At 37.8% G+C, this 14466-nt stretch overlaps 1 long non-coding RNA gene across 1 annotated transcript in view; it reads left to right on the plus strand.

Moving 5' to 3' along the window:
- The first annotated feature begins 2204 nt into the window (after positions 1-2204).
- Positions 2205-14466, plus strand: part of LOC146569652 (uncharacterized) — a 44156-nt gene continuing 31894 nt past the window's right edge. The window contains exons 1-2 of the long non-coding RNA XR_014893178.1: positions 2205-2252; positions 2583-2637. This is a non-coding gene — a long non-coding RNA (uncharacterized LOC146569652). The remainder of the gene's footprint in view (positions 2253-2582; positions 2638-14466) is intronic.

Below are 14466 nucleotides of genomic sequence, written 5' to 3' on the forward strand. Positions count from 1 at the left end.
GACAGGAAAAGGGGCAAAAGAGCAAACTAGAGAGAGCTGTACTTTTTCAAGAATTAAGTCTGGGAGTATGCAGTTCTAGCCTTTCAGTCAAATATGTTGCCATGCAAGGGATTAGAGGTCTGTGACGCACTAGGTCTTGACCTGTGAGCCTTGGAGCCTGGCTGTAACTTGACCCAATACCAGGTGTATGCCTGTGGGTCAAAGGGTTGGGAAAGCATGCAACAAAAGACAGCTCCTCAATAAAACCCTCACTGCTCCAATTAACCATTTTAAACCTTGTTTTCAAGCCCTCAAATAGCTCCTGCAAGCATGGGTTGCAATGTGTGGTGCAAAGCCTCATATTACCTTAATTGTAGAAGCCTACACAAATGTCAGCTAAATGAAATGTGTGGTGTGTATATCCTAATAGAGAGAATGTTAATGGCATGCTTACTCCCTGCACCCGCCCGGCTTTGCTTTTACTTTCAAAATAATTTACTGCGCCTTTAAAGCACCCCGTCATCTGCAGCCAGAGACCCATAACTGTCATGTGAGTCGATCATTTACTGGGCGATCTCCTAAGTGTTACGTGTTAATGGGTAGAAGCTGTAGAAAACATAGGGAAATAACTAACACCTACAGAACCAACAGATCAACTCTGTAGAAAGGGAAACTATATCATTTCATAACACATTCAGGACTGCAGCAGTTAATCAAGCTACCTGCCAACAGAACTGCCGTTTCTCATGAACGTGTCAGAGGAGATGTCTTTAAGTATGCTCATATGGGACTGAATAACTGAGTGGGATTCTTTCAGTTGCATTAGTTGTTGACACTGGGGAGTTTGGAACATTATATTTTCTGGTGACAAGGTTAATGTAACATAATATAAGCCTCTAATACTCTGCTTATTTCTGGCTATAAAGCATAGCTGATTTCGTATGTATTTACGTCTAATTTTTGAAATGAGACGCGTATGATTGCACAAACGATTTCATATTTGACTGTTTCCAGACATGAGTGTGATTGATTTAACTTTCTTTTGAGAGGTAAAATAACAAAAATATGTTTGTAATTACATTCCACATTAATCAAAAAATGTATTAGGCGTTTCAGGCTGGAGTGACCTCCTGGCTCAAACTGACTACACTTGGAGTCCACGACTAGCTGGCCTCAGAGAGTTATTAATTGCTCCAGCATGCCCTTGCACAATGTGTTTGGATAGGTGTTTCTAACAAAAAATCCTTTGTGTTGCTTCACTTTACTCTGTGACTCAATTAGGGAAGGAAATGAGAGTAAATACAAAAAGCTATTGTCTGTCTCCAAGTTCCAGCACGAGCTGAGGATCTTACATAACGTTATTGTATCTTGTCTACAATAAGTTTTATACATTTTAGCTGAATTGATGGAGATGTTACGGGATCAGAGAGTAAGATTGCTATTACAGGCTGATCTTAGTTACTCCTGCTCTCTTTTCTATTTCGTAGATTGCATAAAGTGTATGTGAACATCAGAATAAGCAAGACTATAATACAGTAAAGAGCTGTAACTGATAATACTTAGTGAGGTAGTACAAAAAATGCAAATTAAGATTTATAACCCAAAGCTACCATGCACATCTTCATACTACTTGTTTTTGTCTTACCAAAAAAAAGATCAGTTTATCATCACATAAGTCAAATAATGAATAGAAATCCTCGTATTTGACATTTGTTGCTTGAACGGTGCATCATTGATCAGTTATGGTTTCAGCTTCATATTTTAGGTGGTTTTTGATTTATTTTCTAGGCACAAGCCAACAGTGTCAGTATAGATGTCATAACTGGTGAAGCTCTGCCAGCATGGGGATATACCATCAAAAACATACAAACCCTTCAGACAGTTTCCTTTGTTTTGACAGTATGCTTTGTCTCTCTGTTTCACCTCTGTGTCTCTCCCTGCCCAGCTCCTCTCATTCACTCTACTAGCCTTGGAAAGGGGTTTCCTACTGAGGCAAATTCCAACGTGCACTTGCCAAATGACCCATGACCATGGGCGGACAAGGTTACCAGTACTGACTTTTACAACCATTTCTGCCTCCATGCTAGTCTCTGTGTCTCCCCGGCTGAAATAGTAAGCCAGATACCGTTGTAATGAAAAGCTCGAGGCTCAGGACAAACCTGCTGCTCTGATGCCCTCCAGGCTCAAGCTGACAAAAACATCAAGACAATGACAGCAAAGTATGAAAGGTGAACAAAACCCCAAAGGATATTAGAGAGATGGATGAGCAAAAGGTGACAGACCACTAGAATCTGTTCGCTAAATAAAAGTGCAATTTAGGATCTTTATGGGTTCCTTGTGTTGTACACGGCACCTGTGGTGTAGACTAATAGGTGCTGTGTGTTTTGTTTTGTTTTTTCATTTCTTCTGATGAGACTCTCCCTACATGGGCCAGCTTTAGAAACACTTCACACAGTACTTGACCTACAGTGAGTCCATTGTCATGCTAGGTGACACACTGAGGAGATGCTCTCTTATTTATTTATTTCATTTTAATGATGAAAATCACACAAATCACATGATCACACAGAAACAAAAATATGTCTTCTTTTGTTTTCTTTCAGAAAAAGAATCCAGCACTCTCTCTTCTTGGCACGTGCAGTGGAGTAAAATCTTTTTGTGAGTAACACAATGTGACACCACGGTCAGTAAAGACTGATGTGAACTTCAGTCATGCAGAGCATTAGTGCTGCAGACTGTGCTAGAGACATAGTGTATTGGAATAATCCCATCTATAATGCAATAAACTGCAGTTTAAAAAATTATGGGTAATAAGAGTACATTCTGAAATTCTGAACATGGGAGACGTAACAATTTTATGGCATAAGTATTAAAGTCTTATGTCAGCGGTATTAGTAGATGGTTGCCGAGATCAGCCACCCTGAATCCTGATCTGGCAGGTTTTCTTTTTATTCAGGCTATCTAACATTTGACCATTGCAAAGTTCTACAAGTAATGATGCCTCCTATATTGTTTTTGTGCTAACGTAAAAAACTATGAGATATATTGACATGAAAAGGAAAACAAAAAAGGAAGAAAAAAAGAAACTGGAATCGTCTCAACCTGAAAAATGTGCTGGGCAAAGATATTGGACTTACCTTGTAGTCATCTTCAAAATGGCAAGTATTTGGGCACCTTTTAAATCTAATGGCTTACTAAGTAGTGAGGTGTACTATTTTGTGAATACTTTGTACCCCATTGCTGACATATTAACCACAGTGAGCTGACCAGAGCATCGAATTAAAAGCCAAGAACTCACGGCCATGTCTAACTGGCAAACACGTTTTTAGACAAAAACAACAAACACAATGACGACTGCCAGTGTTGTGGTGAATTCACCAAAAAGGTGTAAGGTCACTACCTTAGAAGTTGTTGTTTTTTTCCCCCAATCTTGAGAGCCAGACGATATATTTAGTGTTCAACAATTATAATAGCTACAGAATGATTTTACTTAAGCCTCAAGCAGACGTACTGTTTTTTTTGTTTGTTTTGTTTTAACTTTTACTTCTGGAGATTTCCCAAATTTCTAAGCTCATTATCACATAGTTGGATTGGTATGTCATAGCTGTGACCTTTGGAGACGTCAATAAAGAACAGCAAAAATAAACCACTTACTAAATAAAAGGACTGTTACATTTACAAACCAACTATCATTTAGATCGACCAAAATAAGCTACCATCAACAATTTTTCATTTAAAAATATTGTAACTAGAATGTTTGACAGGATACCTTCTTTCAGCTGGTTTCTTATTCTTAAGGTGTCGCCACAGAGGGTGGCTCCCCATGTTTGATTTGACTTATTTTACTCTGAATGCCCTTCCTGATGCAATCATCAAGGGATCTGTGTCTCCACTCTGTCTTGAACCAAGGGCTTCATATGTTAGGCAACTGGGTAAACCCCTACACCAGATAACAGACAATATAAAACAAATGTTAAAATCTAGATATACAGTGCTTAACCAATTTTCTAAACCAACCAACTGCATTTTTTTTATAGTGCCAAATCCCAACAACATTTGTATCAAGATGCTTTGTATTTTAAAGTAAAGACCATGCAATAAGACAGAGAAAACAGAGAAAACCCCAACAATTATATGACCACCTATGAACAAGTGTTTTGGCGACAGTGGGAAGGAAAAACTCCCTTTTAACAGGAAGAAACCTCTGGCAGAACCAGGCTCGGGGAGGGGTAGCCATCTATCATTACCAGTTGGAGTGAGGGGGAAACTCAAACAACACTAATGTTTTAGAAACTGTAAAAAACTTAAAAATGGCTGTTTTCACTGAACTGAATTCACATTGTTAGACCCTATTTCAAGTATAATGACTAAAATGTGCTTGACCATCGTTTTCGGTTTTTTTGTAAAACAGTAATTTTGAAAATTCACGCATAACAAAAATGTTAGCATTAAAAATATTTTTGCAGTTAAAGAACTTGCACATACTCGTGGATAAACTATTAGAGAAACATAAAAAATGATTTTCGTAGCTACCAATACTGTTAATTTAGGGCAACTGTTGCATAAACCTTACAATAGGTGCTAAGCACTGTATGTCCATCAGTGACATTTTGAATTGTTAGTTGGTTTTTCACTGTACAAAAGTGAACTGACTGTTTTAGAAAACCATCAAACCAAACTGCACTCATGCTCATTCATGCCCCTTATCTGTTACTCGAAAAGGGTTGTAAAAGTTAATGGTGCTGGGATTAAATAAATGTATTCCTCCTGTAGTATTAGCTCTATTTTCATGTCCCAGTGAATCGAATGGCCTATTGGACTGGAGTGCTTCTTTTTGCTTCTGTAGTTAAAGGTGTGTATCTTACATTGTTTCAAATTAGGAAAGATTTGAACCGCAGTAGGATCATGGTGGTTTCAAAGGTCTGTTATTGTAAAAAAAAAAAGAAGAAGAAGAAGAAGAAGAAGAAGAAGAAGAAGAAGAAGAAGAAGAAGAAGAAGAAGAAAAAGAAAAGAAAAGACAGACAAAGGCAGTGGACAATCTACATAATTACAGGGCAATAATATTCTGCTGACCCTACAACACCATGACCTCTCTAGGTTAAGTCAATGTGTTAACTGATGATCTACAAACACTCTGGAATTCTTCAGTTGATTTTGAACAGCTGTGCAGAGGGCACTGACCAAACACACAGAGGAATATGTGTTAATGAACAAACAAAAATTATTTTTCAACAAAAAAATGGCAGAAAAGCTTAATAAGCTTTAGTGTGTCTTACTTTTTTTTTTTTTTTTTTTATCTTTGACACATTACTTTGCTAAATAAACAGTACTGACTAAGCAAGACCCCACAAGCTCTAAGAAACATTATACACCATTTACTTTATCTGTAAAAGTATTTCTTTTTTCTTTTTCTTTTTTTGGACTAAAAAGATTGCATCAAGGGGGAGACAGAGGACCAAATGGGAACAGTATCTCTTTTCTTTGAGAATTACATGAAGAGTGAGCTAAATATGAGGGAGGAAAGCATGCATGAGTGGTAGGCAGTGCCGGAGTGTGGTTGTTCATGAGGGTATGAGCTCCTAGCCCCCAAGGGTGCAAACCCTGTCAGAGAGATCATAATAAACTGTCATCTGTACCGCCAGGGGCTAAAGTTCTATGCTGGTGCTGAGACCACAGGAAGACTGAAATGCTAAGTGATGCCACACTTTAGAGGGCTTCTGTACTGTGAACACACGAGCCTGAAGATAAGAGTGAATTTATTTCCAAAAAATATCAGCGCCCAGAGATCAGATACTAGAAAGCTGTACACAGAGATCAGTATACTGAATAGCAAATCCGTTCCTATTATTTTGGCTCTCCTATTTATACAGTTAGGCCCATAATTTGTTGTAGTTTCTGTAGTTTTGCCTGTGTACACCACCACAGTCAACTTTGCATCAAACAATCAATATGTGGACGAACAGCAGACTTTCAGCCTTCATTCAGTGGGTTTTACCAACAAAAAAACAACTGCTTATGAATTACAGTGGTATAGATAGTCCCCCATTTTCAGAGGCTTAAAATTAATTGGACAATTAGCTGGCAACCAATTTCATGACCACGTAAGGCTTCTTCTGTTGTGATTTCATAATACATGGACATAAAATCTGAAGTTCATTTCAAAGTTTTCCATTTATATTTAACAGCTTATCATTGTCATTTTAAACATGACGACCAAAGAGGTGTAGATACAACTGAGGAATGTCATGATTAGACTGAAAAACCAAAATACAACTAGATAGCAAAAGCTTTATGAATATCAGCAGTCAGGCACATGTTTGGAAAGAATGAATCCATTGGCCAGCTCAGCAAAGTTAAAAGACCACAGGAAACAACTAAAGTGCATGATGACAGAATTCTTTCCATGGTTTAGAAAAACAACTTTGCAGCATCTAACCACGTCAACAAAACTCTCAAGGAGATGGGCACATCATTGCCAAAGTCTACACTCAAGTGTTTACAAGAAGACCCAAAACACTGGTTACATTCAAGAACAGGAAGCCCAAATTAGACTTTGCCAGAAACTTTGCCAAAAATATCCAAAAGAGCCAGCACAACTCTGTTAAAAAAAATCTTCGGACAGAAGAAATCAAGATTCACTTGTACCAGAATGATAGGAGGAGGAATGTATATGGAAAAGGAGAGAAACAGGTCATGATCATGAACACTGGAGGTAATGTTATGGCATGGGCCTCTATGGCTCCCAGTGGAACCAGGTCACTAGTGTTTATTGATGATGTGACTGCTGATTGAAGCATCAGAATGAATTCTGAAATGTGCAGGGCCTGCTCTCTGCTCAGATGTAGTTTATTATACACAATGTATTATGTATGAACGTTAATGTATCCAGGCAGTGACAACACAACCTTGTATTGAACAAAATGCATATTTATAGGATTAATCTATTACTAAATACATTTTAGGGGAACTGAAATTGCTGTCTGGGATATCTTGCGACGATTGGAATGATTTTTTGTATTGCTTGTTATATTGTTATAGCATACTTAAGTTTTTGTGGCAGAACCAAGAGGTTGGTGGAGTTATCCTGCACAACAGGAGAGTGTGTGGGTAGGTTTAGGCAAGAAAAGCACTTTCATTTCTTGTGCTTGAAGGCATCTTTGAGTGTCTAAGCAAAACAAACCCCTTTTTCTAACCTTATAAGAATGATGTGAGGGCTTTGAAACAATAACAAACCTTAATTAATGTTTGAGTTGCCAGCACACTTTCACTCGATAACAAAAAGTACAAATGTCACTTGCTGGCCTGGGGAGGGGTGGTGGGGGTGGTGGTGGTCAAGTATACATGCTCATAGCCATGTGAGGAATTCTTCACATCCGCCTCTCAATTTCATGGCAAATTTCCTCCAGGACTACATATGTTTGGGGAATGTAAAGTAAAGCAGCAGGGGGCAGTTCTCCTGGATTAAGTCAGCTCATCAGTTTATCATTCATCAGACAGCAGGAGTTTGAGTACAGAAAAAAAAAGCAGGAGGAAAAATCCCTAATTTTCTACAGCCATACCTTCCTTTGTACTTCAGGATTAACGACAGGGCTGAGAGAACCTGATGAGTTTAAAGCTTCAGAGGAGAGCAGGGTGAAAGAAAGCCAGATCAGAACAGAGATACCATTAGAGAATCTCATAAATCAAGAGTGCTTATGGCGGGGGAATACGCTCTTAAAGACCATCTGGACTTTCCAACCCTAACATTTATTTTGAGCTTCCTCCACTGAGAATATGCTTTTAAGGACAGAATTTTCTTCGGTATTACTGCACTACAAGTGGCTCACTTTCTGTTGTCTCTGCTTTGTCCATTTTATGTCTGTGATTAATAAAAGAGGGTCATGCTTTAGAATAAAAAAAAATGTAAAAAGAAGCAAAGGCCAAGACACCGACCGGCACTGGACCACCACCCCCACATCCACACCCTTCCACTCAAAATTGCACCATTAAAAACAATGTGTCACCCGTTTTCCATGATCATCATGTTCGAGTCAAGCTGACACCCAGGCATCTCAGAAAGATAACCATAATTCTCTCTAAGGCCTTCACAGGCCTCCCAACTTCCTGCAGACACCTCTTCCTTTCTGCGCTTCCTGGTGTTATCATAATCCAGGACCCAGAGTGGACCTTTGTGGCTCATGGCCACGTCTTCCGCTAGCACACGTGTGCGTCACATTATCTGTTGAGAGGCCAGACTCCGCTTCCTGTCAGGTTGTGGAAGGGTTGTGCAGTAATGTCGGGAACAGGAAAAGGAAGTGGACATGACTGGTATAAGATGAGAGAATGGAAGGAACAGAATAGCTTACAATATCTATCCCCGCCTGCTTTCGTAATTTATAAACAACTGTCATATTTAAGTATGAAAGAAAAACCTTTTTGGCAGTATCACAATTTTAAAAACAGAACATCAAGCTAGAAACTAACCGACTTGGTGTAAACAGTTCGAGCATAAAAAAATATAACAGAAAGGACAAACAAAAAAAAGTCAAAAAAGTACGTTGCTGAAGCACCTTAGCTCTATTTCTTTATTTCTCTTTTTTATTTTAAATTTATTGCAGAACATCATTCTTCCAAAAGATGGTGCGTCATTTCATGCTATGTTAGTGGTAGAGAGTGCTGTAGGAAAACTATGGCGCAAAATCCACCATAGGTTTTAAATTAGGTTGAGATCTGGTAATTGTGACCACCATAGCGGAATGTCATCATCACATCATTTAATGGTCCCCACGCAGCATGGATGTGAATATTTTCAACCTCACGTAAACTTTATAAGCCGATCCTTGATTTCATTCTCTTTAAGCAGAATTTGTAGGCCGTGGGCCAGATTTTAGGTGCTGGAAGCGTTCTAGTTGTTGTTTGTAGTCGCTTTGCTTCAAGGGCTTTTGATCAGTTGTGTTTGTCTGTCTCTCTAGAAATCAAAAGGGGAATGGGAATGTCATGTATCTGTAATAACAGGATTTTTGCTTTTAAATGTATCTGCATTTGTAAACAATGACTGGCGACAGCTGCAAAATCTTGGGCCAGATACCTCCTGGCCGCAGAAAAGTCAGCAGGCTCGCTGATGGGTTCAAAGACCACTTGCATCAGGACATAAATGTTTTGTCACAGGATAAAGGTGATCACTCAAAGTAATTTCAAATTGATTTACAGTGACCCTTCCCTCTAAAGAAACAATTGGAGCCAAACAATAAGTGAAAATGCACCCAACAGTGAACCAGAACCACCAGACCTCTCACAGTGGGGTCATGGGTTCAGGTTTTTTCTTTAATTTTCCACCAATCTGTAGCCAGTGCAAAAAAACTGAGAGGTTAAAAAAATGGCAGGAAAAAAAATACAGTGTATGTGCTTGCACATCTACATATTATTGCCCCCCACTTGGCTGTAGCGTGAGTGAAAGTCAAGCCATGAGCTTGGTCTGGCTTTGCACACTTAACTGGGCTTGGAGCTCTTATTTCAATGGATGCCTAAGTAGAGTTTGACTTTGAAGGCTTTGATCCGGAGGCAATGCTATGGCATTTGACTCCTAGCTAAAAAAAAGCAATGTGTCAGACCTCTGGGGTCACTGGGATCACTTATCGCGGCTGAAAATAACCAGTGGCAAGCCACGATTTGGGGAATCTAAAAGAGGGCTGACATTAGCAGGTGCCCTGAGGTGGAATAGAGACAGCTACAGAGCAGGTCACTGACCTTGGACCACAGAGAACTTCTTTTTCTTTTTCAATCTTTTTTTTTTTTAAACCCGAGGGCCTGGTTTCACTTAGCAGAAAGCTTCTTCAGCTGAAACTGGTGAACAACAAATACTTCGCCAAGTATATAAAATGCTGCAAAGTGAGTATCAATAAATGGAGTTCTACAATGAGGTCAGATTTTCTAAAACCATTGTTGTTGTGTTGAAGTATTCTTATGAATGCCATCATCTGAGGTGCGTTTTTGAAACTTGTATAGGAAAATGAAACCAACATAACATATTCTTGTATGACGTTAAACAGCATCAATTATTAAGTAAGTTGCTATATTAAAGATGTAAACATCTTTGATGTACCAATCATCACAATATGCAAATATTGGAATTCCTCACAGTGATCTTTGCTAATAAGAAGAATACAGTTTGTTTAAATTAAACACTTTCCAACCTTTGTTTCAGAAGTGTTTTCTGACCTTTGTACAGGAGACTAACATTTCTGTGAAACAACAGGATGGAGATTACCTACTAAAAACGGCTTATTTAGTTTTTGTTTGTTAACAGTTTGAGAATAGTTTAAAAAGCACACATAAAGGTGATTTTCCTATTCAAGAAACTTTTAGGAAGCATTCAAAAAGTTCCTGCCTAGACACTTTTAAACACTGGAGTCACTGATATGTTTTGAACATTGCAGAATAACAGAGGCAGCTTGTGTTTCACTGTACAGAATGGCAACACTGGTGGTCTTTGTGATATATTATGTCACGAGGATCATATAGCATCACTAAAGTCATTTTAAACAACTCAACACCAGTAATGTGCTGTTCCTTGTGTGACACTAGCAGGTGCTCTTTATTTTTGGTCCTTTGTGCTTAGTCTTCTGAGTAACTACGTAAGCTTTTTTTGTCATGTATCATAGCTGACAAATATTTAGTTACTGGATATTTAAAAACTGAATCCATATTATAAGCTTATTCCTAAGAGATATGATGGACAATGGAATTGTCTACACAGCTTTACTGGAGTGAGTGATCAGAACACCAAAATCACCCACTGAGTTTGAGTTCTCAAATCGCTACGAGAGTTCTTGTAGCACAATGCATTAACCTATAGTGCCTATGTTCAGAGATACAGTTTAGGGTGTATTGATAAAGAAAAAAGGCCGTCTCCAAAACAATCCAGTCATGAGCAAGTTCTCTCCTCTTTAGGCCTATAGCTTTACCAAATTTTACCAATACAAGGTAAAAATATGTAATTAATTTTTTTTGAAAAGATAATTTGGTAACTTCATCTTTAAAGCTATATCATTTTAAAGGTTTATGTTTGTCCAATCACATTTTTACATGACAACTGTCACATTGCAACTTTTTTTTTTCACTGTAAATATTGGAAACATTGACGTTCTTTGTGATATACTGCAAATACAGTGAAAAGCCATTGAATTGGACAATTGTTTAACTACATAATTATTTAATTGCCAGTGGCTGCTGAAACACATGTCAACATGTCGTTAGAATATCTCAGTCTAATGAATACTACATAAAAATTCTTTACCAGCATCAAAAATTAAAGGTAAAATCTCACAGAAATGTCCTTTATGTTCGTGGTTTCAAGAGGATTATTGTAACACAGATTTTTGGTGCGCTGTAAAAACATGAAAATGGTTGGAGGAAGACCTTTCGAAGCTAATATATGCTCCCACGAGGACTAACCCATTTCACTTTAATGACCCGATGACCTTTTCTCTTTAACCAAGCTTAGTGCTAAGAACAGCAAAATTGTCAGTACGCTGTTCAGTCGCACACTTGTGTTTTGCAAGGTGTAATGAACACTGCAGGCTCCTAGAGCGGTTTTAGACTCATCATCATCTTGCTAATCCTTAAACCACACACTACTCCTGAGTCAGCTGCTGTTTGCCCAAAAAACAATGGATCCCAATAATGGCACTGGTTCAATAATATTCGATTAAAAAAAATCCAAAAGTTGATCATTTACTGTCAAAGCAACAAATCTTTACATTTGAAAAGCTGCAATCACCAATGTCTTCTTTATTTTTTTTTAACTATTCCTTGATAGTAGCTTTTTGTCAGTTTGAAAAGCATCTACTGACAAGCTTTATGGCACTATCACTTTGATGAAATAAAATATGCCTTATAACCAAATTACAACTATGTGGCTATTTTTATGGTTATAAAGGCCCCAGTCAAAAATCACATGTCAAAACATGTATATGTTGACACACTGTGTATAAAAATATCAATTTGCATAAATTATGCAGGTTTTTATTTATTTAAAATTTTACAAACTATTCTACTATAAAATAATTAAATAAATAGAAAATAATTTCATTAATTAGGGAGGCTACTCTTTTAAAACACTGCCTACCAAGACGTTAAAACAATTCCACAGAACAAAAGCTGTCTAAATCTTCTTTGTGTCTTCCATGAACACAAAGGCATATTTGGAAGAAGACAAAGCTGATGACAAAGCTTTTCAGTGTAAAAACATATTAAAGTCTTAAAATATGAAAGGGTGTAAAAGACATGAAGGCGAGTCTGAGGTGGCATGTGAAGGAACAGAGTGCAGAAAAGAGACGGGGAAAGGAGAGACAGATCAATACGAGTCAGGAAATAAGGTAGAAAAGGTTATTTACTTGACATTGATCGGTTGTAGCAGCAGCGGAGCTTGGCCTGTTTCTCTTTTGTTAACCTTTAAGCCCGAGTATACTCACAAATGACGGGGGAGTTAACTAACAGGTGTAATTTATGGATCGAAGGAGGTCACAGTACCTCTGTCACTGACTGGTGATTATATTTTTGCAGCGATGAAGAAATAAGTAAGATCAACAAGCGTGATGAGGATGAGTCCACTCTGAAGACCGATTTTTAGAAAAGGCATGGTGAGATATGAACTATTTAGGTCTGAATATGAAATAGACAGAAGTCCCTATTTAAATAGAAGCTGAATTTACTGCACAGTGTGGTATTAGCGTAGTCTACAACAGCAGTTGCCAATCGAATGTACAGTAATAAAAATGTTTAAAGGTTTACCATGAAAAAAAGCAGTTCTTGTATATAATCCTAGTTCTTCTAAGGTAGTCCAGCATCGACACTGAGTTCACGACTGAAACTGTTTCTGATTGTATCGTATTGCTTTTACACAGTAGTATTAAGGCTTGATAGCACGAGTTATTGAATTTTTTTTTAAGTAATCAGTTTTGTAAAATAGTAACTGACCCCGAGTAATTTTTCTGTAGATCCACAGAGAAGTATGGATAGTGAAAAAAAGCATCGTCATTCTTAATGGCATTAGGTCTCAAGATTATCTGTGTTTTATCTTTCTGTATACTAAACAGGATATTTTGAGATTGCAATAATAGCATACTATAAAATAAGTTTGAAATATTATTTTTCTGAAACAGATGCAACGAGTCATGATTTGATATTACATATAGACTTTGACTGTATCAACAAAAGGAACAAGAAGCTTCAATAGTGATATGTGCAAATGATTACCGTAGGCTGCTTTTAGAAGCTGATCTATGCGTGGCACTTCTAAAGTAGGGGAGACCGGGGATAGTTGTAACGTGGGTCAGTTGTAACACTTCCAATTTCTCCAATCAGGGCTAAGTTTCAAATGATGTGACTCATCCTGTGCATGCCCAACTCAGTTCTGCTATCACATGTGAAAAATCAGCACATTTTGTCAAACACAGACAATTTAACACGAAAAAAAGTAATTTGTGTGCCAAAAAGTAAGTTTTTCTACTTTATTTCAATTTCTAATAGCATTATTTGCTTTGCAGTTAAACTCATCAAACTTAAATTGTGTTATTTGTATGTCTATGGGGATATATTCTGTGTAGGTCTTTAGTGCTAATGTTTTAGGCGTTGGCTGTAATGTTAGCTAGTTCATGGCTATAGGAGTCTGGGTCAGTTGTAACAATAATGCAGATGTTACAACTTACCACACTATTACTTTAACTTATATTAAACAAGTTGGGGCAACGACATCAGCAGAGAGAGGTTCACTGGTCGCATTTGTATATGCGGTTAATGCCATTGGCAACACAATTCCTCCACTGTTTGTGTTCCCACACATACATTATGCAGACCACTGTGTCAGAGATGGACCAGTAGGAAGTACTGGTAGTGGAAATAAATCAGGATGGGTGCAAGAAACAGATTTCCTCATCTTTCTGAAGCACTTTGCAAACCACACCAAGGTAAGCCATGATAAAAAGTAATGGAATTGCGATGCTGGTGAACAACTACATTTTTCCAGCTTCATTGTTATGTTCAAAATTGGTGCAAGAGTTGTAGGTTATAATGCCCACTGAGCCAATGGGACCAAACTCAAGGAAGACCAACCAAAATTAATGAAATATTCAGTTGCAGAAAATTCCATAATTTGTCTTTTTTGGGGGGTTGGTATATGTTCAAAAGTTAGATTTCTGCATTCTGTCACACACACACACAGCTACATAAATGGATGTAAGTGCATTCATGTGTTGAATAAACAAAGATTACATGTTAATGTTTTGTTAGTACCCTTATTTCATTGTGTTACATTTCACCCCAGGATATGTTACAACTAACCCAGACTATGGAGTTAATTGTAACATTTCACTCTTTGTGTTTGAGGCCATACCATGCAATGGGTAATTGTGCTGCAGAGAAAATAGCTGCACTATTTAATAGCAGAGACATGTAAATACTTTGCATTACATTTTGAATCCACTACCTTAAAAGAGCTCCAATTTACAG

The sequence above is a fragment of the Mchenga conophoros genome, linkage group LG7, assembly GCF_057382185.1.
Source record: "Mchenga conophoros isolate Kocher_MC1m ecotype Shallow Benthic linkage group LG7, M_conophoros_male_GT1.1, whole genome shotgun sequence".
Classification (NCBI taxonomy): Eukaryota; Metazoa; Chordata; class Actinopteri; order Cichliformes; family Cichlidae; genus Mchenga; species Mchenga conophoros.